Source organism: Manis pentadactyla, chromosome 2 (assembly GCF_030020395.1).
Source record: "Manis pentadactyla isolate mManPen7 chromosome 2, mManPen7.hap1, whole genome shotgun sequence".
NCBI classification, from domain to species: Eukaryota; Metazoa; Chordata; class Mammalia; order Pholidota; family Manidae; genus Manis; species Manis pentadactyla.
In genome coordinates, this window is record NC_080020.1 from 178,760,836 (window position 1) to 178,788,787 (window position 27,952).

Consider the following 27,952-nt stretch of genomic DNA (forward strand, 5'->3'; position numbering starts at 1 on the left):
GGGGATAGTTTTTCCAGACTCTTACTCTTTTTCTACCTCTGAGCTCTTTTTTGAACCTTTGTGTAGTCTTCAACTTCAAATCCACAAAAGCAATGGCTGCGGATGATCCATCTAATACTTTGCTCTTTTCTTTGGACATACAAATCTTTGTAGGTATCTGTTTAAATCAGAAGCTCTCAGTCTTGGCTGAGCATTAGAATCACTTAAGGGAGCTCTTAAAGATCCTGATGCTGAGACCACACCCAAGACCAGTTAAATCCGAATCTCTATGGGTGATAACAAGGTGACTGCAGTGAGCATCCGAGGCGGAAACCACTAATTTAAGTCATTCTTTCACGGACGTTTCCTGTATATCCATTTCACCGGTGGCCTGCTCCAGCTTTCACTCGTCCAGCCGGTTTGGCACTCATTCCCAAATGTCACCTCATCATCGGCCTCTACTATGGAAGCTGAAGAATTTAAATGGTCTCTCTCCCAGACTCCCTTGAAGGTGGAGGAGCTGCTCATGATACAGTTTGTGGTCAATGGCAAGAAGTGTCTATGTGAGCCACCCAATTATCCAGGTGTTTCCAATAGTAACTTAGTCAATTCAGGTATTTGGCTTTTTCACTTTTCATCTGAATGTGTGTGTTTATCTCAATGTTTCTGGAGACAGATTGAGCTCATGATTTGAATCAAAAGTAATTTCAGTGGGAAATTAAGGGAGAATTTGATCTCTTCTTAGCCATACCTTAGTTCTTTCTGGTCCCTCATAGAGACCTCGGCGTCTATGACAGAAGTGTCCTACAGAGCAGGTAAAGGTTAAGGAATCTGAGAGCCCTAATGTTTTCTTTGAAATTCTGTGGGTGGTGGCGGTGGAATGATCACCCTCCAAGATACTTGGACATAATTTCCACGTTAGACAAATGATATTAATAGAGAGAAACTGAAGGGATTATAGGTAATATAGAGTTTCAGGGTAGCAAACCCTGAATTGAAGCCTGTATATTTATATGTGTGTGCATGTATGTGTGTGCGATATGTTTGCTAATTTTTTGTGTAAGTTTTTCTGAAGTGTAACATAGAGACAGGGTGCCCATACTGTAGGGAAGAGCTCAAAGAATATTTACAAACGAACACATCTTTGTCCCTAACACCCAGGTCAGGAAACAGAGCATCACTGGGACCCCAGAAACCCCCTTATTCTCCCTTCTGATGACTACCACCTTGACCAAGGATCACCATGAGGCTGCCATTTCTTTTTCTTTTCTTAAACAAACCAATGTGTGGAAGTGCAAGGTCACCTCTTCTCCTGTTTTCACATGTTCTCTACTGAGAGGGGGAAGTCAAATCTGTTCCATGGCACATTTAATTATGGGAAAATGAAAAGAAAGAAATAAAATCCAGACCAACAAAGCAAAGATTTAAGTTGGCACCGCTTTCCGTATAATCTTGATGCCGGTAGACACTCAATAAACATATCAGCATTGTTAAAATGATTTATCAGCCAAATAGTTGAAGGTAAAATATTATCAATACAGGTGTCATCATTGATCTTTCTTGGGTCTCACTGCTGAAGAATGGAGCTGCTAGATGATTTCAACAAACAATCCTTGACAGGAAACCAGAGGCAACAAGGCACAGGGACAGACAGCTGACAAATGCAGTACGGGGCCATTAAAGCATGTGATGAATTTGCCAGGAAAGTATATATTTGTGCAAAAGGTGAGCTCATATCTCCCATAAATTTGTCAGCCGTGACACAGTGTTCTCCAGCTTGGCATGAGTAATGCCTTGCTATTTTCTGCCTTTGTCTGGCAAAAGCTCTATCAGTCACTCCAGGGTTATTTACAAAGAAACGTGTCTATCAGTTACAAGGACATGACTTTGCCGCTAAAAGATAACAAAAGAGGAAATCAGGCAGTGGTCTCTCAGCGAGGGATGCATCTTTTCCAGACGAGCTCTGGACTGGAATGAATCAGATGGACGGCAATTGGCCGGGCTGGCCCTGTGCCTGGCATGACCAGCCTTAGTACATTTATCCACACTGATTAGATTAGAAATTATTAATAGGGGGCTACGGAGTAGAGCAAAAGGTCATTTAGAGTTTAATTCTGTTCTCAGATAACTTCATTTCGGCTGATGGGATTGTTATTGTAGGGGTTTTATATGTTTATAGGAAACAATATACTCAATAATGAAGTCGTGCCTCCTTCTGCAAGGTCAGGAAAGCTATTGTGTAGCTAGATTGAAGTCTTCACAATTGTGTTAATTAAGTAACAGTGATTGGGGTTGGTCTCCTCTTGAAATGCATTTAAGGGCCTAAAAGCTGCTGAGAATGTATTCTTTCAATACAAATATATAGGAAAGCAAGTGAGACCAGAAAGCAGCCTGCGATTGAGTAAACAGAAGAGCTGACACGAAGCTTTTACTTAAGGGAGGCAGGAGCCTGGTTGGCAAATGTAAGTTCTTGCTGCATAAATACAAATGTCGTGTCAGTTTAGGATTAAATGTAACAGGTCCCTTTTTCTTTACTCAATTCCTGCTGAATCTGAAAGATGAAGTTACAGAAGTTGATGTTGATGGCACATTATGGCTCATCAGTTATTTTACTTCCTTCTAGGCCTGCCTATTTTGGGGAGTAGATCAGTGTATAGTAATAGCCACGTCTTTCTCAGATGAAGAGCCATTTCCTTGGTCCTATTTAATAGACCAGGGCTATTACAGGGATCAGCTCTGTCCTCCACCGTGAGACCCTTTGGAGGTCTTATAACTCAGGCATTGAAATTTGCTGAAGGTGGCTGTAATTTTATTTGTTCTGAGAGACATCCCTTCTAAACAGCTAAAAAAGAATTTAATTGGCATAACATGAAGAGTGGGTTCATGGAAAGCAGTTTGTTGTCATGTTTCTTAAAGATCCTGGAAGACCTTTGGGTTCTACTTGTAAACAAACCACCTTCCATTCGGTTCCAGATGTTGTGATGTCCCATTGAGGGGAACTTTGAAGTAAAACCTAATAACTGGTGACTGAATCTTATCTTTCCAACTCTCCCCAACTCCCCCCATGTGCAAGAAAACCCCCATCCTGAGAGAGAACTTGTTTTTTCCCAATAGGAGGACTATTAAATGGAAATTATATCATTAATATACTTAAAAAAATATCTCTTAAGGCAGTGGTTCTTCACTAGGAATGAGTTTGTCCCCCAGGGGACTTTTGGCAATGTCTGGAAACATTTTTGATGGTAACAACTCGGTGGGGGTGCTGCTGGCATCTAGTGTGTAGAGGTCAGGGTGCTGCTAAAGTCTGCTGTGCACAGGAGAGCACCACAAGAAAGAATTATCTGGCCCCAAATGTCAATAAAGCCAAGGTTGAGGAACCCTGCTCCAAAGAACCTTTAGAATCAATGAAGAATGAGGACTTGGGAGAAATTACTCTATCTGTGGAATGAGGCACCATATACAGACTTTCTGTTGAGAAAAATGTCTAAATTATGACATTAAAAATAATCATATTAGGATTTGAAGAATAAAAGATTTCTTATAAAGCCACTTATTTCAATTAAAACTTTGGAACCAGAAGGAGAATTGCTTTATTTTTGCTGTTGTTATAAGATGTGCCACATGATTTTAGAGTTATCGTGGTGTGCTGGCGTGTCATGACTCAGGAGTTTTGCATGAAACATCATGAGGCAGCATGATGTATTGGAAGAAAGGCTAAGCTGAGATTCCACATATGTGCAGGCTACCCCACCATTGACTAAGTATGAGCCCAGTCAAGTGATCTGGTCCACACTGGCCTCAGTCGCTGTTTCTGGCCAGACATTGGGGCTAAAAGACTGAAATCACTCCTTGGCTGTTCCTTCTCCTTCAGCCAGAGTCACAGCCAGAACAGGCATTTTGTCTGGAGTTGCTCAGCTCACAGCCATCCCTTCCTTTCATTCCCACAGGCCCTCCTTGAGCTTGGGTCCTTCTTACTTCACATCTGGCCCATTGTAGTAGTTTCCTCGATGATGTTCTCCCCTCAATGTGTCCTACAAAATGCTACCATCTTGTCTGTTTAAACAATTCCTTGGTTTATATCACTCCTATTGAATTCTTCAATAACTGTAAAATAAGTCACCCTTGGTGGGAGAAGCCCGTCCCTCTCTGATCTGCTCAAGATACTTTGCTATGACTTGTCCTAGGGCTTTCCTCTTCTTTTTTTTTTTTTTCTTACTTTGGTATCATTAATCTACAATTACATGAGGAACATTATGTTTACTAGACTCCCCCCTTCACCAAGTCCCCCCCACTTACCCCACTATAGTTACTGTCCATCAGCATAGTAAGATGCTGTAGAATCACTATTTGTCTTCTCTGTGTTGTACAGCCCTCCCCATGCACCCCCCCACATTATACATGCAAACCATGGTGCCCCCCCTTTTTTTCCTCCCCCCTTATCCCTCCCTTCCCACCCATCCTCCCTAGTCCCTTTCCCTTTGGTAACTGTTAGTCCATTCTTGGGTTCTGTGAGTCTGCTACTGTTTTGTTCCTTCAGTTTTTTTCTTTGTTCTTATACTCCACAGATGAGTGAAATCATTTGGTACTTGTCTTTCTCCGCCTGACTTATTTCACTGAGCATAATATCCTCCAGCTCCATCCATGTTGTTGCAAATGGTAGGATTTGTTTTCTTCTTATGGCTGAATAATATCCCATTGTGTATATGTACCACATCTTCTTTATCCATTCATCTACTGATAGACACTTTAGGTTGCTTCCCTTTCTTGGCTATTGTAAATAGTGCTGCAATAAACATGGGGGTACATATGTCTTTTTCAAACTGGACTCTTGCATTCTGAGGGTAAATTCCTAGGAGTGGAATTCCTGGGTCAAGTGGTATTTCTATTTTGAGTTTTCTGAGAAATCTCCATACTGTTTTCCACAATGTTTGAACAAGTTTACATTCCCACCAGCAGTGCAGGAGGGTTCCCCTTTCTCCACAACCTTGCCAACATTTGTTGTTGTTTGTCTTTTGGATGGTGGTGATCCTTAATGGTGTGAGGTGATATCTCATTGTGGTTTTAATTTGCATTTCTCTGATGACAAGCGATGTGGAGCATCTTTTCATGTGTCTGTTGGCCATCTGAATTTCATCTTCTTTGGAGAACTGTCTGTTCAGTTCCTCTGACCATTTTTTAATTGGATTATTTGCTTTCTGTTTGTTGAGGTGGGTGAGCTCTTTATATATTTTGGATGTCAACCCTTTATTGGATCTGCCATTTATGAATATATTCTCCCATACTGTAGGATACCTTTTTGTTCTATTGGTGGTGTCCTTTGCTGTACAGAAGCTTTTCAGCTTGATATAGTCCCACTTGTTCATTTTTGCTTTTGTTTTCCTTGCCTGGGGAGATATATTCATGAAGAAGTTGCTCATGTTTATGTCCAAGAGATTTTTGCCTATGTTTTTTTCTAAGAGTTTTATGGTTTCATGACTTACACTCAGGTCTTTGATACATTTCGAATTTACTTTTTTGTATGGGGTTAGACAATGACCCAGTTTCATTCTCTTACATGTAGCTGTCCAGTTTTGCCAACACCAGCTGTTGAAGAGGCTGTCATTTCCCCATTGTATGTCCATGGCTCCTTTATCATATATTAATTGAACATATATGTTTGGGTTAATATCTGGACTTCCTATTCTGTTCCACTGGTCTGTGGCTCTGTTCTTGTGCCAGTACCAAATTGTCTTAATTACTGTGGCTTTATAGTAGAGTTTGAAGTTGGGAAGCGAGATTCCCCCCTACTTTATTCTTCCTTCTCAGGATTGCTTTGGCTGTTCGGGGTCTTTTGTAGTTCCATATGAATTTTTGAACTATTTGTTCCAGTTCATTAAGAATGCTGTTGGTATTTTGATAGGGATTGCATTGAATCTGTAGATTGCTTTAGGCAGGATGGCCATTTTGACAATATTAATTCTTCCTAGCCAAGAGCATGTGAAGAGTTTCCATTTGTTAGTGTCCTCTTTAATTTCTCTTAAGAGTGTCTTGTAGTTTTCAGGGTATAGGTCTTTCACTTCTTTGGTTAGGTTTATTCCTAGGTATTTTATTCTTTTTGAATCAATTGTGAATGTAATTGTTTTCCTGATTTCTGTTTCTGTTAGTTCATCATTAGTGTATTGGAATGCCACAGATTTCTGTGTGTTAATTTTGTATCCTGCAACTTTGCTGAATTCAGATATTTGTTCTAGTGGTTTTGGAATGGAGTCTTTAGGGTTTTTTTATGTACAATATGTCATCTGCAAATAATGACAGTTTGACTTCTTCTTTATGAATCTGGGTGCCTTGTATTTCTTTATTTTGTCTGATTGGTGTGGCTAGGACCTCCAGTACTAAGTTGAATAAAAGTGGGGAGGGTGTGCATCCCTGTCTTGTTCCCAATCTTAGAGGAAAGGCTTTCAGTTTGTTGCTGTTAAGTATGATGTTGGCTGTAGGTTTGTCATATATGGCTTTTATTATGTTGAGGTACTTGCCCGCTTTACCCATTTTGTTGAGAGTTTTTATCCAGAATAGATGTGGAATTTTGTCGAATGTTTTTTCAGCAACTATGGAGATGATCATGTGGTTTTTGTCCTTCTTTTGTTGATGTGGTGGATGATGCTGATGGATTTTCAAATGTTGTACTATCCTTGCTTCCCTGAGATGAATCCAAGTTGATCACAGTGTATGATCCTCTTGATGTATTTTTGAATTCGGTTTGCTAATATTTTGTTTGTGTCTATGTTCATCAGGGATATTGGTCTGTAATTTTCTTTTTTGGTGGGGTCTTTGCCTGGTTTTGGTATTAGAGTGATGCTGGCTTCATAGAATGAGTTTGGAATTATCCCCTCCTCTTCTCTTTTTTGGAAAACTTCAAGGAGAATGAGTGTTATGTCTCCTCTATATGTCTGATAAAATTCACAGGTGAATCCATCTGGTCAGTGGGTTTTGTTCTTGGTAGTTTTTTCATTACCAATTAAATCTCATTGCTGGTAATTGGTCTGTTTAGATTTTCTGTTTCTTCCTTGGTCAGTCTTGGAACGTTGTATTTTTCTAGGAAGTTGTGCATTTCTTTTAGGTTTTCCAGCTTGTTAGCATATAGATTCTCATAGTACTCTCTAATGATTCTTTGTATTTCTTTGGGGTCTATCATGATGTTTCCTTTCTCACTTCTAATTCTGTTGATGTGTGTTGATTCTCTTTTTCTCTTAATAAATCTGGCTAGGGGAATATCCATTTTGTTTATTTTCTCAAAGAACCAGCTCTTGGTTTCACTGATTATTTCTATTGTTTTATTCTTCTCAATTTTATTTATTTCTTTTCTGATCTTCACTATGTCCTTCCTTCTGCTGACTTTGGGCCTCATTTGTTCTTCTTTTTCCAGTCTCAATAGTTGTGAATTTAGACTATTCATTTGGGATTGTTCTTCCTTCTTTAAATAGGCCTGGATTGCTATATACTTTCCTCTTAGAACTGTCTTCGCTGTGTCCCACTGAAGTTGTGGCTTTGTGCTGTTGCTGTCATTTGTCTCCATCTATTGCTTGATCTCTGTTTTAATTTGATCATTGATCCATTGATTATTTAGGAGCATGTTGTTAAGCCTCCACGTGTTTGTGAGCCTTTTTGTTTTCTTTGTACAATTTATTTCTAGTTTTCTACCTTTGTGGTCTGAAAAGTTGGTTGGTAGGATTTCAATCTGTTTGAATTTACTGAGGCTCTTTTTGTGGCCTAATATGTGGTCTATTCTGGAGAATGTTCCATGCGCACTTGAGAAGAATGTGTATCCTGTTGCTTTTGGGTGTAGAGTTCTAGAGATGTCTATTAGGTCCATCTGTTCTAGTGTGTTGCTCAGTGCCTCTGTGTCCTTACTTATTTTCTGTCTGGTGGATCTGTCCTTTGGAGTTAGTGGTGTGTTGAAGTCTATTTTCTCCTTTAATTCTGTTAGTATTTGTTTCACATATGTTGGTGCTCTTGTATTGGGTGCATATATGTTTATAATGGTTATATCCTCTTGTTGGACTGAGCCCTTTATCATTATGTAATGTCCTTCTTTATCTCTTGTTATTTTCTTTGTTTTGAAGTCTATTTTGTCTGATACTAGTACTGCAACACCTGCTTTTTTCTCCCTATTGTTTTCAGGAAATATCATTTTCCATCCCTTGACTTTTAGTCTGTGCATGTCTTTGAGTTTGAGGTAAGTCTCTTGTAAGCAGCATATAGATGGTTCCTGCTTTTTTTATCCATTCTATTACTATGTGTCTTTTGATTTGTGCATTCAGTCCATTCACATTTAGGGTGATTATTGAAAGATATGTACTTATTGCCATTGCAGGCTTTAGATTCGTGGTTACCAAATGTTCAAGGGTAGCTTTTTTACTATATAACTGTCTAACTTAACTCGCTTATTAAGCTATTAAGACAAGTCTGATGGTTCTTTATTTTTCTCCCTTCTTAATCCTCCTCCTCCACTTTTTATATGTTAGGTGTTTTATTCTGTATTGTTTTGTGTTTCCTTTGACTGCTTTTGTAAATAGTTGATTTTATTTTTTTGCCTTTAGTTAGTATTTGGTTGGTCTGCTTTCTTTGGTGTGATTTTATTTTCTCTGGTGACATCTATTTAGCCTTAGGAGTGCTTCCATCTAGAGCAGTCCCTTTAAAATATCCTGTAGAGGTGGTTTGTGGGAAGCATATTCCCTCAACTTTTGCTTGTCTGGGAATTTTTTAATCCCTCCTTCATATTTAAATGATAATCGTGCTGGATACAGTATTCTTGGTTCAAGGCCCTTCTGTTTCATTGCATTAAATATATCATGCCATTCTCTTCTGGCCTGTAAGGTTTCTGCTGAGAATTCTGATGATAGCCTGATGGGTTTTCCTTTGTAGGTGACCTTTTTTCTCTCTCTGGCTGCCTTTAATACTCTGTCCTTGTCTTTGATCTTTGCCATTTTAATTACTATATGTCTTGGTATTGTCCTCCTTGGGTTACTTGTGTTGGGAGATCTGTGGGCTTCCATGGTCTGAGAGACTATTTCTTCCCGAAGTTTCGTAAATTTTTCAGCAATTATTTCTTCAAAGACACTTTCTATCCCTTTTTCTCTCTCTTCTTCTTCTGGTACCCCTATAATGTGAATATTGTTCGTTTGGATTGGTCACACAGTTCTCTTAATATTCTTTCATTCCTGGAGATCCTTTTATCTCTCTCTGCCTCAACTTCTCTGTATTCCTGTTCTTTAATTTCTATACCATTAATGGTCTCTTGCACCTCATCCAGTCTGCTCCTAAGTTCTTCCAGAGATTGTGTATTTCTGTGTTCTCCCTCCTAACTTGATCCTTTAGCTCTCGTATATTTCTCTGCAGGTCCCTCAGCATGGTTATGACCTTTATTTTGAATTATTTTTCAGGAAGATTGGTTATATCTGTCTTCCCAGGCCCTCCTCTCTCAGTGCTTGTCTGGGTGATTCTGGACTGGACCAAATTCTTCTGCCTTTTCATGGTGATAGAGGTAGTCGTAGGCAGGTAACGCATGTGTTAGCTGGGATAACAAAGTCCTTCCTGCTTGCTGATCCCCCTGTCCCTCTCCTCTGCCTGTGTCAGTTCCTTGCACACCAGGAGCAGCCCTTGGGGCAGCCCAGAGCCCTGCAGGGAGTGGCCAGCATGCCAAGTATGCTCTCCTGTGAGAATGGCACCCCTTTGTGCCCTGTCCTGGCTTCCTCTGTGCTGGGCAGCTGCTCACCATTGGTGGCCCTGGGACTGGCCCAGACAGCTGCATGCCGGAAGGAGGCTCTGAGCAGCTGCTGTGGGTGTGGCTGCTCTCAGGCTGCTCGGCCACTGTGGCAGGGCCACACCAGAGGGGGAATGAAAGGCAGGTTGCTTATTGCTGTGAGGGGCTTCAGAGCTGTGCTGCCTCCCAGGGGGCTGGGGCACCTGGAGTTCCTCAGGATCTCCAGCCTGCTGGGCTGAGTGTGCCGGGATGATTCTGTCCAGTTGTGAGTCCACTCTCCCTTTAAGACTTTCAAAAAGCACTCACTTTTCTGTTGTTCCAGTGGAACCAGCTGCGGGGACCCACTAGCAGATTTTACTTTTCCGTTTCCCTAATATCCAGTGCACCATGCAATGTGTGTCTGCGCTCCTGGTGCACATTACTAGAGCCAGTTGTTTAGCAGTCCTGGGCTTTCACTCCCTCCCCGCTCCAACTCCTTTCCTCCTGCCAGTGGGCTGGGGTGAGGGGAGAGCTCAGGTATTGCCGGGCTGCAGCTTGTATCTTACCCCTTTGTGAATTGCCAAGTTCTCACAGATGTAGATCTAGCCTGGCTGTTGTATTGTATCCTCTGGTCTCTCTTTTAGGAATAATTGTATTTGTTGTATTTTCAAAAATATATATGGTTTTGAGAGGAGATTTCTGCTGCCCTACTCATGCCTCTATCTTGGCTTCTTTCATCAGGCTTTCCTCTTCTTAAACTTTGCTGTCCCTATCATGTTACTGTACACACTTCATCATAATGGCAGTTACTAGATCAACAGTCTTCCTGCTGAGCTCTGAACACTCAGAGCACCTTTCTGTCTGGCATGTTCCTTCTCCATTGTTATCTCTCAATTTTCTTTCAAATCTTAAGTCCCATTGTCTCTCAGGAAGTTTACAATGTTTCCAGTGCTATCTCTATCTTCCAAGCTTATATGTATATCATTGCACAATGTATATGGTACTTACCATATTTGATCTTGTACAAATATATGTTTCTTTTCCCTTCATTAATATCTTTCACCTCCTCTCAAGGGAAAGGAGACATAAACCACCATGCTGTGGTAGACTCTACATGGGATTCCATGGAAAGTTAAAGAAATGCTTTGCACTGTCTTCTGGATTCAGTGCATAATTGTGATTGGCTGAAACACTCTGAAAGATAGAGATATGTTCGCACATATAAATAAAAATACAAAGTCTTTCCAGTTAGGCTGTGAGCCTTATCATGACAGTCATGATGCCCAAACCCTTTGTATCCTCTGAGCTTTATCACAGAAGGTGTTCAAAGAATGATTATATGGCTGATTTTATTTTACACATTCTTTTCTATGTCAAAACTACCAGTATAGTGAAACAAAAGTAGTGTCCCGGCTTGGGAGATATTTTTGGTTACTGCAGGGAACACTTTGCATTTAAAATAATCTCAATATCTATACCAGAGACACATCTCTGCTTAAAGATGTCTCTTGTGATCCAAGGTAATAGATTTCTTCAGGGTCTCAGTTGCCTTTTGCTATATATTCCAAAGACAATGGATTCCACTGTGGATTCTTAAACTTAAATGAAATTCTCAGATTTTGACACAGAGTTGGAGAAGACTGTCCACTTGCTTGGTATTTATTTATTTTAGCAAACTGGCCAGGACATAAATATGACATAAAATATGTTTTTATGACCACACATACATCAAAGTATTCTTTCCATCTTTTCCCTCTTGGCTTAAGCATATTAGGGGTAAATGTGGGCCAGTAGCTCTTATGGTACACCTGTCTGCCTAGCTTCACCTATAAAAGTTTGTTTGCTCTTATGTTATGTGTAGGTCCCCAAAGCTTTACTATTTCTTCATGAAAAGGATAGCATCTCTGTCTATGTACTGCAATATTCACTCCAGTGTTTCCAAGTCTCAGCTGTGATTGCTGTCATTAGGTGTGTTTCTTCATTGTCACCCAACTTGATCTCTTTTTAATCTATGGCTTTGGTGACAGTTCCCCCTCAGACTAGAAGACTTACCTGTTAAGAAGGCAGCATAGCTTAATACAGTCATTCTCAAAGTGTGGTCCCTGGACCAGGGGCATCAGCATCACCTGAGAACTTGTTAGAAGGTAAGTTTTGAGGTTTCACCCATTGAATCAGGAAATCTGCGTCTGGGACCTGCAATCTGGGTTTTAACATGCCCTCCAGGGAATGCTGATGCAGGAATAAGTTTGAAAACTACTGGCTTGGTTGTTCATGGTAAAACTCTGGCTTAGACTGCCTGAATTTAAATATTTAACCTCCAAGTTATGTAACCTCCCTGTACCTCAGTTTTCCTCATCAATGAATGGGATAATAATAGTACCATCATATTGTAGTGAGATTACATTGAGATAATACATGGGAAAGGTTTAGCAAGGCCTGATACCTGGTGAGCACTTCATAGATTTTAGCTACTATTTTTCAAATTTTGCCCATTCTTTACTCTTAGAGTACCTCTTCCAATATGTCACCCTTCCAGCCCTTGCTGAGTTGGCCCCTTCCCTTCCCTTGAATGTCCTTGCCACCTCTCTTCACCACTTCAGATGTTAGCAAACTAAGGGAGAGGGATGCATATATTTTTCTGTAGTCAAATACACATATTACTCTCAAAACTTAATCAGGCCTAATGATGAGCAAACAGAGAGAGTACAGCACATTTAATTTTTTTCTTAGATTTGGTTCCTATTTTAACTATATTTCCTTTGTGGCCCACATGATATTTTTTTCAGGCCTTGGGAATGTGAACCAGTACTTATTTTCATGGCTGGTATAATTGATATGTGGATGAATGAGAGTGTGTTTTCACCCTGTCTTCAATGATGAATCATTCTTGTTTGTTCTAGATGCTTCTGGACTTGTTATCCTGTGTCATTTCTAACTGGTGCCAATTTTTGACAAATGATAGCAGCAAGATGTGGTGTGCTACCTCAGGTTCTTATTTTCCCTGGGTGTTTGGATATAATAATTTTAGAGACGGCCACATTGCTAATGAGTCTTGCCCTCCGGAGCTCAGCACAGAGGGGGCCCTCACTAGCCTATCAGATGCTTTCTTTGAAAATGGTGGAAGTGTGAGAGAGTAAGATGAATGGATATTTGTGTATCATATTCTTTGAGAATTGAATAGAGGATTTATGGTGTTCCCTGACTTGACACACTTCACACTTGTCATGTTGGCACATTGCATTATACTCTGCTGCCCATGGGGCTTTTGATGATGTTTCAGAGATAGGTAATAGTGCCTTTGTGCTGTATCCATACATTTGTGGAGAAAGATCCAATATTAAAAACAAAGGTACAGTGGAAGCCATCCCTATCAACCAAATGCAAATGCTTACCTCTGCTCTGTCTTGTATTTCCAATGCCTTACTTAGACACATGTAGCCCTTCTCCAGCTAGAGATGATCCACATAGAGTTACAATGTAACCCATAATCAGTGCTATTTCTGTATGCACGTTTTAATATTCACTTGGGGTAACAACAATGAGTGACTACTACTATGGCAGCTACAGTACAATACAAAGAACACTGGATTAGGTATCATGAACTCTCTGTTCTGACCCTAACATGACTATAGACCTGCTGTATATGGGTTTAGATGACTCTCTTATGGTGATATACCAATTGCCTCACCTATCACATGGGCATTAGAATTCCTGTCTAGCCTACGTCTCAGAAGGAAAACATGAGAACTCATTTTGAAAAGTATGGAAGTGACAGAAAAACCCCTATGTGATTTGATGGGGCAGCTGGAATACAAATGTATTTGCCCTTAGTTTTACAGAAAGAGAAATAGAGCCTTTAATAGGGGGATTTTCCCAAGAAGCACAGTAAGTGATGGACAGAGAAGGTCTGGATGCCTGTTATGCTCCTTTAGTTGAAGAACCCTGAGATTACTACCCCTGGCCCATGTTCAAAAGGTTACTGCATACCTTGGCAGAGAGAAACTGGCAACAGCTATGCTGCATTCAAGGTTAGAGGCTTTTTGTCCACCTTTCCAGTGAAATTTGTTAGCAATCCTTGAATGAGAAGGGGCCCAAATAATGGCAATTATCAAATTTCCCACTGGTCAGGCAGCAGAGGCCACAAGTGGGTTAATTTTCATTAAAGAAAATTTCAATTGATTATTTCATGGACACCTGAATTAGTGAGCTGAGAGTCTTACTGCATGCATGTAAGTGATGAACACTCTATGTTTACTGCTTCCTATGAAATTAGGACTCTCTGTTCAGTACTGGTATATCTTTTTCATATGTGTCCTGTTTTCACCATTAGAGTGTCACTAAGAGCAGAAACTTTGATTTTTACTTCTTTGTTATCTTCTCAAATCTCCTAGGTCAGTGCTAATTAAATACAGGCTTGTCAACTTTGAGTGAAGGTAGTCTGAAAACACCTGGAATAAGAAGAAAAGAAAGATCTCAGCCTATAGTATTGTGTCTCATCTCACCCCCAAATAAATTAGGATCCCTTTAAGACATTATCTCTCAGGACTGACTGAATGTATTCCCCAACTCCAATATCTTTGTTTGCATGTAAGACTGCCTGCATTGCTTGTGGGTCCTTGTGTTAAATCCAGGGGCCCTGGAGGTGCTGACAGCTTTCCCTTTCTGTGATGTGCCCTTAAGGAAGCAGTCTAGCATCTTTTCTTTCCTGTTTATGTCACAGGGGTAACACCAGCTTCATCAGAGTCCACCTCAAACGATCTGGAATCAAGGGAGAAGTCCTGAAAACCTAAAGGAACATCACAGGAAGTGGTGGTGGTAAAGATAGGACTGTGAATTTCTAGACCCACCAGTATCGAAGTCTTAGTCATGTGTGCATTCTTCTTAGCATTTGGGTCACTAAGTTATACTGTTGGTTTCATGAGAAGGGTTCATGTAAGGTTGAGCTGCATAACATTGGTCTATGTATATAAAGTGAAGGGATCTGAGTTTTGAATATGCTAGAATGTCTTTGCATTATTTATGATTTCTGTGTAACAAATTATGCCAAAATACAGCAGCTTAAAACAACACACATTTATTGTCTAAGTTTTTATGTTTCAGGAATCCAGATACAGCTTAGTTGGATTTTCTGCTTCAGTGTCTCTCACAAGGCTGTAATCAAGGTGTTAGCCAAGGGGCTCATTCTCACCTGAAGACATCTAAAGACCTAACAGACATCTACAGAACCCTACACCCAAAAGCAGCAGGATATGCATTTTTATCAAGTGCACATAGAACATTCTCCAGAATAGACCACACACTAGGCCACAAAAAGAGCCTCAGTAAATTTAAAAAGATTGAAATTCTACCAACCAACTTTTCATATCACAAAGGTATAAAACTAGAACTAAATTGTACAAAGAAAGCAAAAAGGCTCACAAACACATGGAGGTTTAACAACATGCTCCTAAATAATCAATGGATAAATGACCAAATTAAAACAGAGATCAAGCAATATATGGATACAAATGACAGCAACAGCACAAAGCCCCAACTTCGGTGGGATGCAGCGAAGGCAGTTCTAAGAGTAAAGTATATAGCAATCCAGGCCTATTTAAAGAACGAAGAACAATCCCAAATGAATAGTCTAAATTACTGAGACTGGAAAAAGAAGAACAAATGAGGCCCAAAGTCACCATAAGGAGGGACATAATAAAGATCAGAGAATAAATAAATAAAATTGAGAAGAATTAAACAATAGAAAAAAAATCAATGAAACTAAGAGCTGGTTCTTTAAGAAAATAAACAAAATAGATAAACCCCTAGCCTGCCTTATTAAGAGAAAAAGAGAATCAACACACATCAACAGAATCAGAAATGAGAAAGGAAAAATCATGACGGACACCACAGAAATACAAATAATTATTAGAGAATACTATGAATATCTGTATGCTAACAAACTAGATAACCTAGAAGAAATGGACAACTTTCTAGAAAAGTGCAATCTTCCAAGACTGACCAAGGAAGAAACAGAAAATATAAATAGACCAAATAGCAGCACTGAAATTGAACTGGTAATCAAAAACCTACCAAGAACAAAACCCACAGACCAGATGGACTCACCACTAAATGTTATCAGACATTTAGAGAATACATAATACCCATTCTCCTTAAAGTTTTTCAAAAAATAGAAGAAGAGGTAATACTGTCAAACTCATTCTATGAAGACAGCATCACTATAATACCAAAACCAGGTAAAGACACCACAAAAAAAGAAAACTATAGACCAATATCCCTGATGAACATAGATGCAAAAATACTCAACAAAATATTATCAAACCGAATGAAGAAATACATTAAGAGGATCATACACCATAATCAAGTGGGGTTCATCTAAGGGATGCAAGAATAGTACAACATTCAAAAATCCATCAACATCATCCACCACATCAACAAAAAGAATGAAAACCACATGATCATCTCCATAGATGCTGAAAAAGCATCTGACAAAGTTCAACATCCATGCAGGATAAAAACTCTCAACAAAATGGGTATAGAGGGCAAGTACCTCAACATAATAAAGGCCATATACAACAAAGCCACAGGCAACATTATACTTAACAGTGAGAAACTGAAAGCTTTTCCCCTAAGATCAGAAACAAGACAGGGATGCCCACTCTCCCCACTGTTATTCAACATATTACTGGAGGTCCTAGACACGGCAATCAGACAACACAAACAAATAAAAGGCATCCAGATTGGTAAAGAAGAAGTCAAACTGTCACTATTTGCAGATGACATGATATTGTACATAACAAACAGGTAAAGAATCCACTCCAAAACTACTAGAACTAATGTCTGAATTCAGCAAAGTTGCAGGATACAAAATTAATACACAGAAATCTGTGGCTTGCTTATACACTAATGATGAACTAACAGAAAGAGAAATCAGGAAAACAATTACATTCACAAGTGATTAAAAAACAATAAAATACCTAGGAATAAACCTAACCAAGGAAGTGGAAGACCTATACCCTGAAAACTACAAGACACTCTTCAGAGAAATTAAAGAGGACACTAACAAATGGAAATTTGTCCCAGGCTCTTGGGTAAGAAGAATTAATATTGTCAAAATGGCCATCCTGCCTAAAGCAATCTACAGATTCAATGCAATCCCTATCAAAATACCAACAGCATTCTTCAACGAACTGGAACAAATAGTTCTAAAATTCATATGGAACCACAAAGACCCCAAATAGCCAAAACAATCCTGAGAGGGAAGAATAAAGCAGGGGGGATCTTGCTTCCCAATTTCAAGCTCTACTACAAAGCCACAGTAATCAAGACAATTTGGTACTGGGACAAGGACAGAATAGAGAGTCCAGATATTAATCCGAGTATATATGGTCAACCAATATATGATAAAGGAGCCATGGACATTCAATGGGGGAATGACAGCCTCTTCAACAGCTGATGTTGGCAAAACTGGACAGCTACATGTATGAGAATGAAAGTGGATCATTGTCTAATCCCATACACAAAATTAAACTCAAAATGGATCAAAGATCTGAATGTAAGTCATGAAACCACAAAACTCTTAGAAGAAAACATTATCAAAATTCTCTTGGACATAAACATGAGCAACTTCTTCATGAACATATCTCCCCAGACAAGGGAAACAAAAGCAAAAATGAACAAGTGGGACTATATCAAACTAAAAGGCTTCTGTACAGCAAAGGACACCATCAGTAGAATAAAAAGGTATCCTACAGTATGGTAGAATATATTCATAAATTACATATCAAATAAGGGGTTGACATCCAAAATATATAAAGGGCTCATGTACCTCAACAAACAAAAAGCAAATAATCGAATTAAAGAATGGGCAGAGGATCTTTACAGACACTTCTCCAAAGAAGAAAGTCAGATGGCCAACAGGCACATGAAAAGATGCTCCACATTGCTAATCATCAGAGAAATGCAAATTAAAACCACAATGAGATATCACTTCACACCAGTTAGGTTGGTCACCATCCAAAAGACAAACAACAGCAAATGTTGGCAAGGTTGTGGAGAAAGGGGAACCCTCCTACACTGCTGGTGGGAATGTAAATTAGTTCAACCATTGCAGAAAGCAGTATGGAGGTTCCTCAAAAAAACTAAAGTAGAAATACCATTTGACCCAGGAATTCCACTTCTAGGAATTTACCCTAAGAATGCAGGAGCCCAGTTTGAAAAAGACATATGCACCCCTATGTTTATAGCAGCACTATTTACAATAGCCAGGAAATGGAAGCAACCTAAGTGTCTATTAGTAGATGGATGGATAAAGAAAAAGTGGTACATATACACTATGGAATATTATTCAGCCATGAGAAGAAAATAAATCCTACCATTTGCAACAACATGGATGGAGCTAGAGGGTATTATGCTCAGTGAAATAAGCCAGGTGGAGAAAGACAGGTATCAAATGATTTCACTCATCTGTGGAGTATAAGAACAAATAAAAAACTGAAGGAGCAAAACAGCAGCAGTCTCACAGAACCCAAGCATGGACTAACAGTTACCAAAGGGAAAGGGACCTGGGAGGATGGGTGGGAAGGGAGGGATAAGGGGGAAAAAGGGGTTGGGGGACATGGGGAAGGCAGTATCACACAGAGGAGACAAGCAGTGATTCTATAGCATCTTGCTACACTGATGGACAGTGACTGTAATGGGGTATGTGGTGGGGACTTGGTGATGGGGGGAGTCTAGTAACCATAATGTTGCTCATGTAATTGTACATTAATGGTACAAAAGAAAAAGAGCTTCACTTCTTCTTTACTGCTTTAACAACCCTGAAACCCAGTTTGGTTGGGAGAAGGGTCATTGAGTGAAAGGTGAATATAGGGAATGAAAAGAAAATCAGCTAACATGTATCAATATTATTCCACATTATATTGGAAATAGATGTTTAAGGGGCTTGCTCCCTCTTATATTTTAAGTACCTTTGGGGCAAGAGCTAAGTCTTATTCACCTTTGTAACATCAGTAGTTGGTATGATACCTGAGCCCCAGTAGATAAACTGTTTGAACTGAACAAAGGTACTACTTGAATACTTCACACCTTTGTATCTTTTTCTTTTTCACTAGCAAGAAAAGGCAGTATATGTTCATAGTTAAGAGCATGTATTCCAAACTCAGACCACCTGAGTTAAAATTGTGTTTTTGCCCATTACTAGGAGTTTGATCTTGATCAAATGATGTACTCTCTTCCTGCCTCACTCTCCTTATCTGTAAAACAGGAATATGGATGATGATATGGCTTCTCTGATATGGTGGTTGTACAGTAAATGAGTTAATATATGTAATGTGCTCAGGCCAGTCCTTGGTACAGATTGTATATGCGTTAGGTATGACTATTCCCTCTTCTGTAAACTCCCCTGTCCTTGTCAACCTGGCTAATTTCTACTTCCCATCTCCTTCAAACATCCTTTAGAGAGATTTATTTAAGCTCTCTCTACCAGAAAGCATCCCTTTTCCCTGGGTTGAGTTGAGTACTAACCCTTTATCCTCTCTTTCTTTGCTCTGTGTTCTTCAGTCTTTTATAAGGCACATCCACTGTATTATAAAGGGGTTAGTTCCACATCCCCTTTGTACTGTCCTATACCTTGTTATTCATCTTCATATTCCCAGTACTTATTACAATGTCTGGCATATAACAGCTACCAAAAAAGTGCATCAGAGAAGTGAGTAAAGATTCATCTGCTTTAATTACTACTCTTGTAGCTCACTTGAAAGTGCAAGTGCAGCTTTGCGTCTGTCCAATGCCTTACATTTTCTATACCTGAGATCAGTCTTGCCCATGATAGACGGGATTCTTGGTTCCCTCAGTAAGCTCAGAGAATGTGGCTCATTGGGGGCAGAATGCCTTTGAAGGAAATATGTGTGCTGGTCCTACTTTGAACTATATTATAGAATGATTCATCTTCCGTGAGCCACATAACCTCAAATCAGGGATCCCATCCACTCTCATCTTTCATTCCTTCTTCAGTTGCTCATTTTTTCTCCCCTCTTCCTGTTTCATCCATCTCACCTCCTGCCACGCCTGTGCAGACACACAGATGCGTACACACATCTTTGATCCTGCTGACACCAATGGCACTAAGGAAAGAAGTTCAATATGTCCACTGGCGTAAAAATATAGTAATAACAATCCTTCAAAATGATAATCACAGGCAGCCTAGGGGCATTCACGAGCTCTTCTGCTTTGTGCTTTCTGTAGTCTTTAGTGTTTTTCTTTGGTGTTTAAAAGCAGAGGTAGCTGCAGTTTGCTTTACCTGAGAGGTGCTAGTGAGCTGGCACTCAACAAACAGGTAGTTCTGGCACTCCCCTGCTGAGTGGCAGGCAGAGTCGGGGGTTGTTTTGTGCCCCATCTCATATACCCCAGCAGAGCACCATCTCCCATTTGCAACCAGTTACTCAGCTGCATTTCATGTTTGTGATTGTATTGACAAGGAAAAAGGTGCTGTTTTTGGCAGCATCCCGTTGCTTCCTGAGCTGCCTCGGGCATTTAGAAAATGCAGGAGACACATTCTGACTTGGTTACCACCTGACACCTCTTCTGCTTATCTAAGCCCAGATTATCCATCGGGAACCCACAGTCAGCATCCTAACTAGGCAGCTGTTCACTGGATCTCTGTTCATCTTCCTGTAGCTCCTGCTTCTGCCCTCTTGCCAAATCCAACATCCAGGGGCACAGAGAACAGACTGTTTGCCCTACTTGTTCTTCCAGGACAAGCCATGCCCAGCAACCCTGGTAGAGAGTCAAGGCAGACACTGTCGATTCTGTTTTATTTTGACTTTGTATTCCTCCTCCTGTCAGCAGGAGCAAGGAAAACCTGGGACCTCAAAACTGAACACCACTCGGAGCTGACTGAGCTGGCAGTTTCTAACTCTGATTCAAAATTTAATGTTCTGTTTTGTTTTCTGGAAGGCAAAATATATCTTTCTGTTTTGGGGTAGTGGTTGGTTAGAGGAATCATAAAACAACTTAGATGTTTCTTGGTGATCCACCAACTATGTTAAATCAATATTTGATGATTTATAAATGAATGAGACACATACAGATTATATTTTCTTCTGAATACATATTGGCATGGATGACACTGGCAAAGCCAGTCTTGATTTAGTATTGTCTGGGGCACTTGAAATGCAGATTGCCAGCTCTGAAGATGGGGCATATCTAGATATGCTGGCATGTATCCTGGTATAATTATGGTGAATCACATTTTTCTGTTACTCTTTTGATTAGATGTGGGAGTGATGCTCGTTTCTATGTATTTTCATCACATTTTCAAAGATAAGCATTTAACCATCTTCTATTATAGACACCAAAGGGAAAAATCAAGAGCATGAGTCTAGAGGTTATAAAACTCAGCTTCTATATAATTTCTTAAAAATTGTTTTTCCAAAATATTTTCTTGGAAACATAAATTGTAGGCATGGGGAAAAGCTGATGTTAAAGTTGGCAGAAATTTCCAGCCAAGTAATGTAAAAAAATATCAGGCATTGCCTTAACTTTCAAAATTGCCTTACCACTGATTTAAGTAAGATAGACTTAGCAATACACTTAGAGCTTAAAATTGTCCAAAATAGTTGGAAAAAATCCTTCCAAATTATAATATCTATTTGTCATTTTTTGACAATGATCTTTAATACATGATTTTTGGTTATGAGGTTCCCTTTATATTATATTGAGCTATGGGTTATTTGGTAGGCTAACCATAAGCTGAGAATGATTTTTGTTTGCCAGCCAAAAATCAATTCCTAAGCTACTGTTTTTAAATAGCCAGTTAGCTGAACTTTGAGCATCCACTTCTGTTGCAGAAGAGCTCAAGTGTTTTGGCTCCATACCTATGGAGAATATACTAATAGCTAACACATGTTGAATGCTTATCATGGACTAGGCATTCTCCTAAGCCCTTCAAATTATTTTCCCAGTTAATCATAAGAAGCCTATGAATTAAGTTAGTATTGCTATCCCCATTTTCCAGATGAGAAAACTAAGACACAGACAATTTAAATTACCTGCCTTAGTGACAGAGTGGAGATTTGAACTCACCATTATGCTAAAGCAAATATCAGAGCTGAGTTATTTCTTGGAAAAAATTGCCCCAGGATGAGAAAATTGGGGCCCAAGGTGGAAATTTCTTGCTTAGGTTTATATAACTAACATGGAAGGACTTGGAACGTGGTGAGAAGAGCACGCAACACAGATTCCAGGCCAGAATGGGGTTTTACTTGATGCGGCCTTATTTCTTGTTGTGTGACCAGCAAAAATCACTTTCTCCTATTGATACTCAATATGTGACCATGCAAATATGATATCATGCAATGTTCAATCAATTTGTAGCAAATACCCAGCAAGCGCTACCTCTGGGAGTAGAATACAGTCCCTGGGGGCACTTATAGTCTAGTGGGAGAGCAGATGGCAAAGTGGAATTATGCAAGCACTACACTGTGTCAGAGAAGTACGTGCATGGTAAAGGATGCTTTTCCAAAGACATAGTTTGGTTTTGGAGTTAAACTTCAGAAATGTAAATAATTCAGTATGATTGCAGTGAGGTATGTGGGGCAGGTCCTACATGTCATTCTAAGTAGTTTAAACTTGGACATGCACGCTATGGGAAGTTATTCAAGAATTTTAAGCATGGGGTGATCTATTTAGTTTTACATTCAAGAAAGTTTACACTGCTGGCAACAGAAAGATGGCTTGAAGGTAAGGATAAGAGACTGTCAGAGTTCAAAGGAGGAGCAATTGGCTGAAGTAAGGCAGAGGTGGATGCCAGGGAGCAATTGGAAAGGTTTGAGAGGTATTTAGGAGGTAGAGTCAAATGAGCCTGGTTATTAGATATGATGAGACTCAAGATTATGAAGACTTCATAAGTTCAACTTCCCTCTTGTGGGCTGGTGGACAGTTGAATGATGATATCATTCAAAAAGACGGGAAACTGATGTGGGCATATTTTGAAGAGAAAACAATACATTCTTCCCTTCATATATATAGTTGGTGAGTAAGTGAGAGATCTAGGTTTCCAAGAGGCTGTTTGACACGTGGGTCAGGAACTCTGGGGAGATATCCATCCCATAAGCACAGATTTGAGTCATCCCTGCCAAAGCCATGAGCATGTCATCTCCAAGGACAATGAATGAAGTGAGAAGGAAGGGAGATAGGACCCTGAGAGACACTGACATTTTGAAGGAAGGCAAATGAGGGGCTAGCAAAAGGCCCAGAAAAATTCATACAAAACAATCAGGAAGGGAACTGGGGAGAATAGCGTTCTGCAAGCAAATGGATGGAAAAGCTTTAAGAAAATGTTTGTTTAGAGGGTTGTTAGTGCTCCTGAGACACCAGGATGACCAGAGGTGGCAATTAGAATTGCACAAGTGACCCTGGTGGGGAGAGTTCTGTGGAAGCATTTGTCAGGGTAAAAACTAAAATGCAGGTGATGGGGAGCAAATGAGACGTGAGACAGGGAGCCAAATAACTCTTTCAAGTTGCTTTCTCATGGCAACAAAGCAAAGTATGAGACCAGGCAGTAGTTAGAAGAGGCCATAACATTAAGGGAAGATCTAAAATAGGAGATAAGTGAGCATGCTTCTGACCTCCAGACAAGAAGTCAGCAGCAAAGGATGGTTGATTCTATAGGAGAGAAGTTTAATTAATGGAGTCAGGAGGTAGAACTGGGTGAGCTCCAGAGCATAGGTGCAAGAATCAACGTTAGCTCAAACAAGGACTAACTTAAAAAAATTCTTATCAAAGTTATAGATATAATATACATATATATAATGTCTATCTATCTAGATATAGTATCAAATCTAATAGTACAGTAGTGGATGATGTAAAACAATAGTCCCCTCTACCATCCTCTATCCCCGTTCTATTAGAAAGAAGGGATGTTTTCATATTAAAATGGATTCAGGGTCCAGTGCAGTCGTCAGGCGGGGCGCCATGTGGCTCCGGGGCGGGCGGCAGGGGGACGCCCGGTCCTCCCCGCGCCCCTCTGGTGCCGCCAGCGCCAGCTTCACCGGCGTGAATCCCTCGCGGGCCCCCGGCTCCTGGGCAGGTGTCTCTGTGAGGAGAGGACGCGGGCCCCCAGTTCCAAAGCCGCCATTGACATCTCAGCTAGGAGGTGCAAGAACCAAGTCCTGACCAGTGGAGTTCATGCCGCATTCTGTTTTTGAGATCTGTTTTCTGATCCAGGCAAGATTTGAATGCAAAGGAGGGAATAAAAGCCCATCTGCTTAGTGGCAAACCCACCTGCTTCAACTGCGCATTTGTCCTTTTTTCTTCATAACAATTTTTATGGCTACTGATGAAATCCCTCTCCACTAAAACTGTGAATTTATTTGAATGAGAATCCTAATGTGCTTGACCCTGTTTTCCTTCTTAAAATTTCCATATGAAAACCAGGCATTCATAAATTATTAGGAGTAATAATATAATTGAGAATGTTAAACAAAAGATGTACTCTTTCAAATCCGTGGTTATGCTTAGAGCTCTGAGATGTACAATTTTTTAATTTACAGCTTAGTGCAGAAAAAATTATATGAAGACATAGCACTGAACATATATTCAATATTGCTTTTACAATATTGCTTCTCACCTAAAGGATAAGAATAACTTTCCTACTTTCCATATTAAAATGGGTTCATTGTTTTATACTGATTATGTAAATAATATACCTTCAATGGAAATAATTTCAATAGTTCATACAAATATGAATAAATACAACATAGAAATGTATAGATTTATGTATAAATTAATAGTTGTAACAAATTCAAATATAAAAAAATAAAGTTTTCTTAAAATCAAACCTCCTAAAATAATCACATTGAGGGGAACTACTTTTATATGTACTATTTTTTCCCTACTCTTCTTTGCCCCACATTAGCTTTATACTACTTTACTGTATGAATCCCTGTTAACAGCCCAGTGGGTGGCCTTCTATACAGTTCTATATTTATGTAAATACACACACACACCTTTCGTTGGTCATCGTTTTATCCCCCCCCCAAAATAGATTATGCAATATGCATGTCCTTCTTGTATCTTGCTTTACTTAATAATGCATTGTGGAATCACTCCGAGTCATCTGGTATTACTCTAATTCATTCTTTTGCTATGTAATATTCCAATACGAGGCTATATTCGCTATATTTAAACATTCCTTTCTTAAAGAACATTCACTTTCAGTCCACTACAAACAGCTCTGCAATAAATGTCATTGCACATATGCCCTTCTACATTAGTACTTGTATTTCTGTGGAATAGATTACCAGAGTAAAATCACAGGATCAACGGGTTTTTTTGTTTTAATAGCTGTTGCCCAGTTGCCCAGTGTGTGAGGTGTGGTGCTCCTTCGTGTACCTTCTTGTACTGCAGAAGCCAGAAGGCAAAAACCTGCACTTCCCAGAATCCATTGCAGCCAGAATGTGACTTAACGTTGGCCAACCTGATCCAGGCAAGATTTGGAATGCGGAAGTGAAGTGGAGACCTCATTTCTGCTGCCTATGAAATTTTTCTCTAGAATGTAAAGACATGGAAATGTTTGTATATGTTTGTTTTCCTGAAGTAGCATCAGCAAATGTCCCCATGTCGAGAAATACAGCAAATGTCCCCATGTCGAGAAATATATCAAATGTCCAACAATAGAGGGAAAATTAAGTTGTAGAAGAGTCAGATGATGGATACTATGCACCAATGGAAATAAATTAGCTAAAACTACTCATATCAACCCCAAATATCTCAATAACAGACTCTGAAGGCAAGGAAGGTCATAAAGAACGTACACAGTGTAGCTGACACGGTGCCCTCCTGCTGTCCCTTTAGCTCTCCTGACTGTAGGCTGCTGTGCTGGGCTCCAGCGGTGGCCAGTGGGCCATCAACAGGTTGCAATGAGGGGCCTTGGCTTTTCTGCCTCACGCTTCTCTCAGAATCACAGGAAGCCACTCAGCCCACACAAGGGAGTTAAGCCCCTGACAGCAACCCTTATTAGGCAAATGGAGATAAAGTCAGTGACTAATGCCCCATCTCTTTCCCTTTGGTCTGGTGGACCAATTTTGAATAGTTTTACACATTTTCACAGAGGGCACACAATAGGGCTGTGCCTCATCTGCCCACAGCAATAATCTGCTCCATAATGTACTTTTATTTGCTTTCTCCCTTCTCTCTACTCTCCCTCCAACACTTCTGCTTCCCAGGTTCAGTTCCAAAATAGACTACCTGCATCCAAGTCCTTTTCTCAGGCATTGCTTTCAAGAAAACGCAAACTGTGACAGTGTGGTTCCATTTGTGTGCAATTCAAAAACAGGTAATATTAAGTATCATATAGGGAGATACGCATGTGAGATAAACTATGAAGAAAACCAAGAGAATGGTTAATATACGATTAATGTAATATGCTCACCCCTGGGAGAAGAGAAAGAGCTATATTCTGGGTAGGACATACAGTGGTTTCAAAGGTGCTGGTCATGTTTTATTCTTTAATTTGTGTATTAGGTACATACACCTGTTTCATTATCTTTTTAAATTTTTGGTTCTCAACTTTTTAGTCTCAGGAATCCAGTATACCCTTAAAAATTATTGCAAATTTCAAAGGACTTCTGTTAATGTGAGTTTTAGCTAATGATATTTACTGTATTCAAAATGAAAACTGAGCTTTTGTGTTTATTTATTTGAAAAGTATAGTAATAAGCTCATTACCTGGTAACATAAATAATAGATTTTTATGAAAATAACTATTTTCCAAAACAAACACCAAACAAAGCAAAACAAAACTGAGGAAAGTGAAATCACTTTTCATTTTCCAAATCTCTTTAATGGCTGATTAAATAAAAGACAGCTAGAGTCTTATATCTGCTCTGTCTTTCTAGTGAGTCTATCGAATTATACAATTTGAAGAATATGAAGCAATTTGATGCAGTTAGAAAATGGACGAGTATTTTAGTAGCTTTTTAAAAAAATTTAACTGTGTATATTCTTTGATACTACATCCAAACTTGAGAAGTGGTAATTTCTAAAAGGTTAGTTGTAGTATAGTATCTGAAACTATATCATTGAACTTTTAATACAGTGTTACAGTGAAATCCATTGGTTGTCTTGCACTTTGAATGGATCTTTTACCCATGAACTATTTTATGACATCATGCATTGGTCATTTGGAAACTAATGGTTCACTAAGTTATGCAGATCTAAACATTGCCACATTTCTTTCTACATAAAAAAAAGTCACATTCATCAATAACCACCAATGTCATCAAAAAAGTCTTTAAATATTGGGAACCATCAAGCCCATAATGTTGAATACAGGTCTTCCAAAATTCTAATTATTTGCTTGAAAGCTCAGGTTCTGCAATTTGCAACCAATACTGTCAGTTGTTTTTCTTGAAGTGACAGGCTCACTTGGTTCCTGCTTAAGAAAATGTCTGCCAGATGTCCATGCCTAAATAATCATAGTCGTCTGTCAGTCGTTCTTTCCAGTACAAATCATGCTATTTGAGCAAAGCAGCTAGTTCAGCTCACAACACAAACAGCTACACAGTGCTTCCCCTCAAGACAACCGTCATACTTCCCCTGGGTCGCAGAACTGCTTGTGCCTGTGTCCCATCTCATTATGTGTTCCTGAGTCAAGATTTGGTAAAGTTAATAATTTTTACAGCCTTATCAAGGACATTCTTAAGTGAAGCTGGCATTCTTCTATCTGAACATGTGTACTGATGGAGAATATAGTGACTACAAATTCGTTTGGTGCCACTGCTTGGGTTCAGGCCCCACTATTTCTACCCACCATTGTTTCTTGTATCATGGGCACAAATGTCAGCACAATGAAAAAGGCAAAAACTGTCTCAGTATTGTTATGAAAGTGGTTTTGGACCCCTGAAAGGGTCTCAGGGAACTCTAGCCCAAGCTTTAAGAACTTGAAGTTGTATTTATATTATATACACCTTTTTAATATATATGTACGTCCCAATAATGAAAAATACAAGTCAAGTTCTTGTGCTGCAAATAGACATTTTGTGTCTCATACCCTTTGTTAGTTGTATAAAAAGCAGATCTCTTGTTGAATGGGTTCCCTCTTTTCTCCTGTGGCAATGCTACTAAACACTACCACTTCCTTCTCCTTCCCCAAGTCACACAAGCATTTGGCCTTTTTTTAAATTAATAAGCTTAATATTTTTAGAGCACTTTTAGGTTCGCAACAAAATTGAGTGGGAAGTACAGATAGTTCCCATA

At 39.5% G+C, this 27,952-nt stretch overlaps 1 long non-coding RNA gene across 4 annotated transcripts; it reads left to right on the forward strand.

Moving 5' to 3' along the window:
- Window positions 1-27,484, forward strand: LOC130682579 (uncharacterized). 4 transcript variants are annotated; one of them, XR_008995822.1, is made up of 6 exons: window positions 1-593; window positions 12,598-12,685; window positions 13,529-13,725; window positions 14,418-14,565; window positions 25,040-25,250; window positions 25,921-27,484. It is a non-coding gene; the product is annotated as an uncharacterized LOC130682579 (long non-coding RNA). The 4 variants fall into 4 exon arrangements; XR_008995821.1 differs by lacking the exon at window positions 1-593 and adding an exon at window positions 11,726-11,841; XR_008995820.1 differs by having other exon boundaries at window positions 12,598-13,725.
- The last annotated feature ends 468 nt before the right edge of the window (window positions 27,485-27,952 follow it).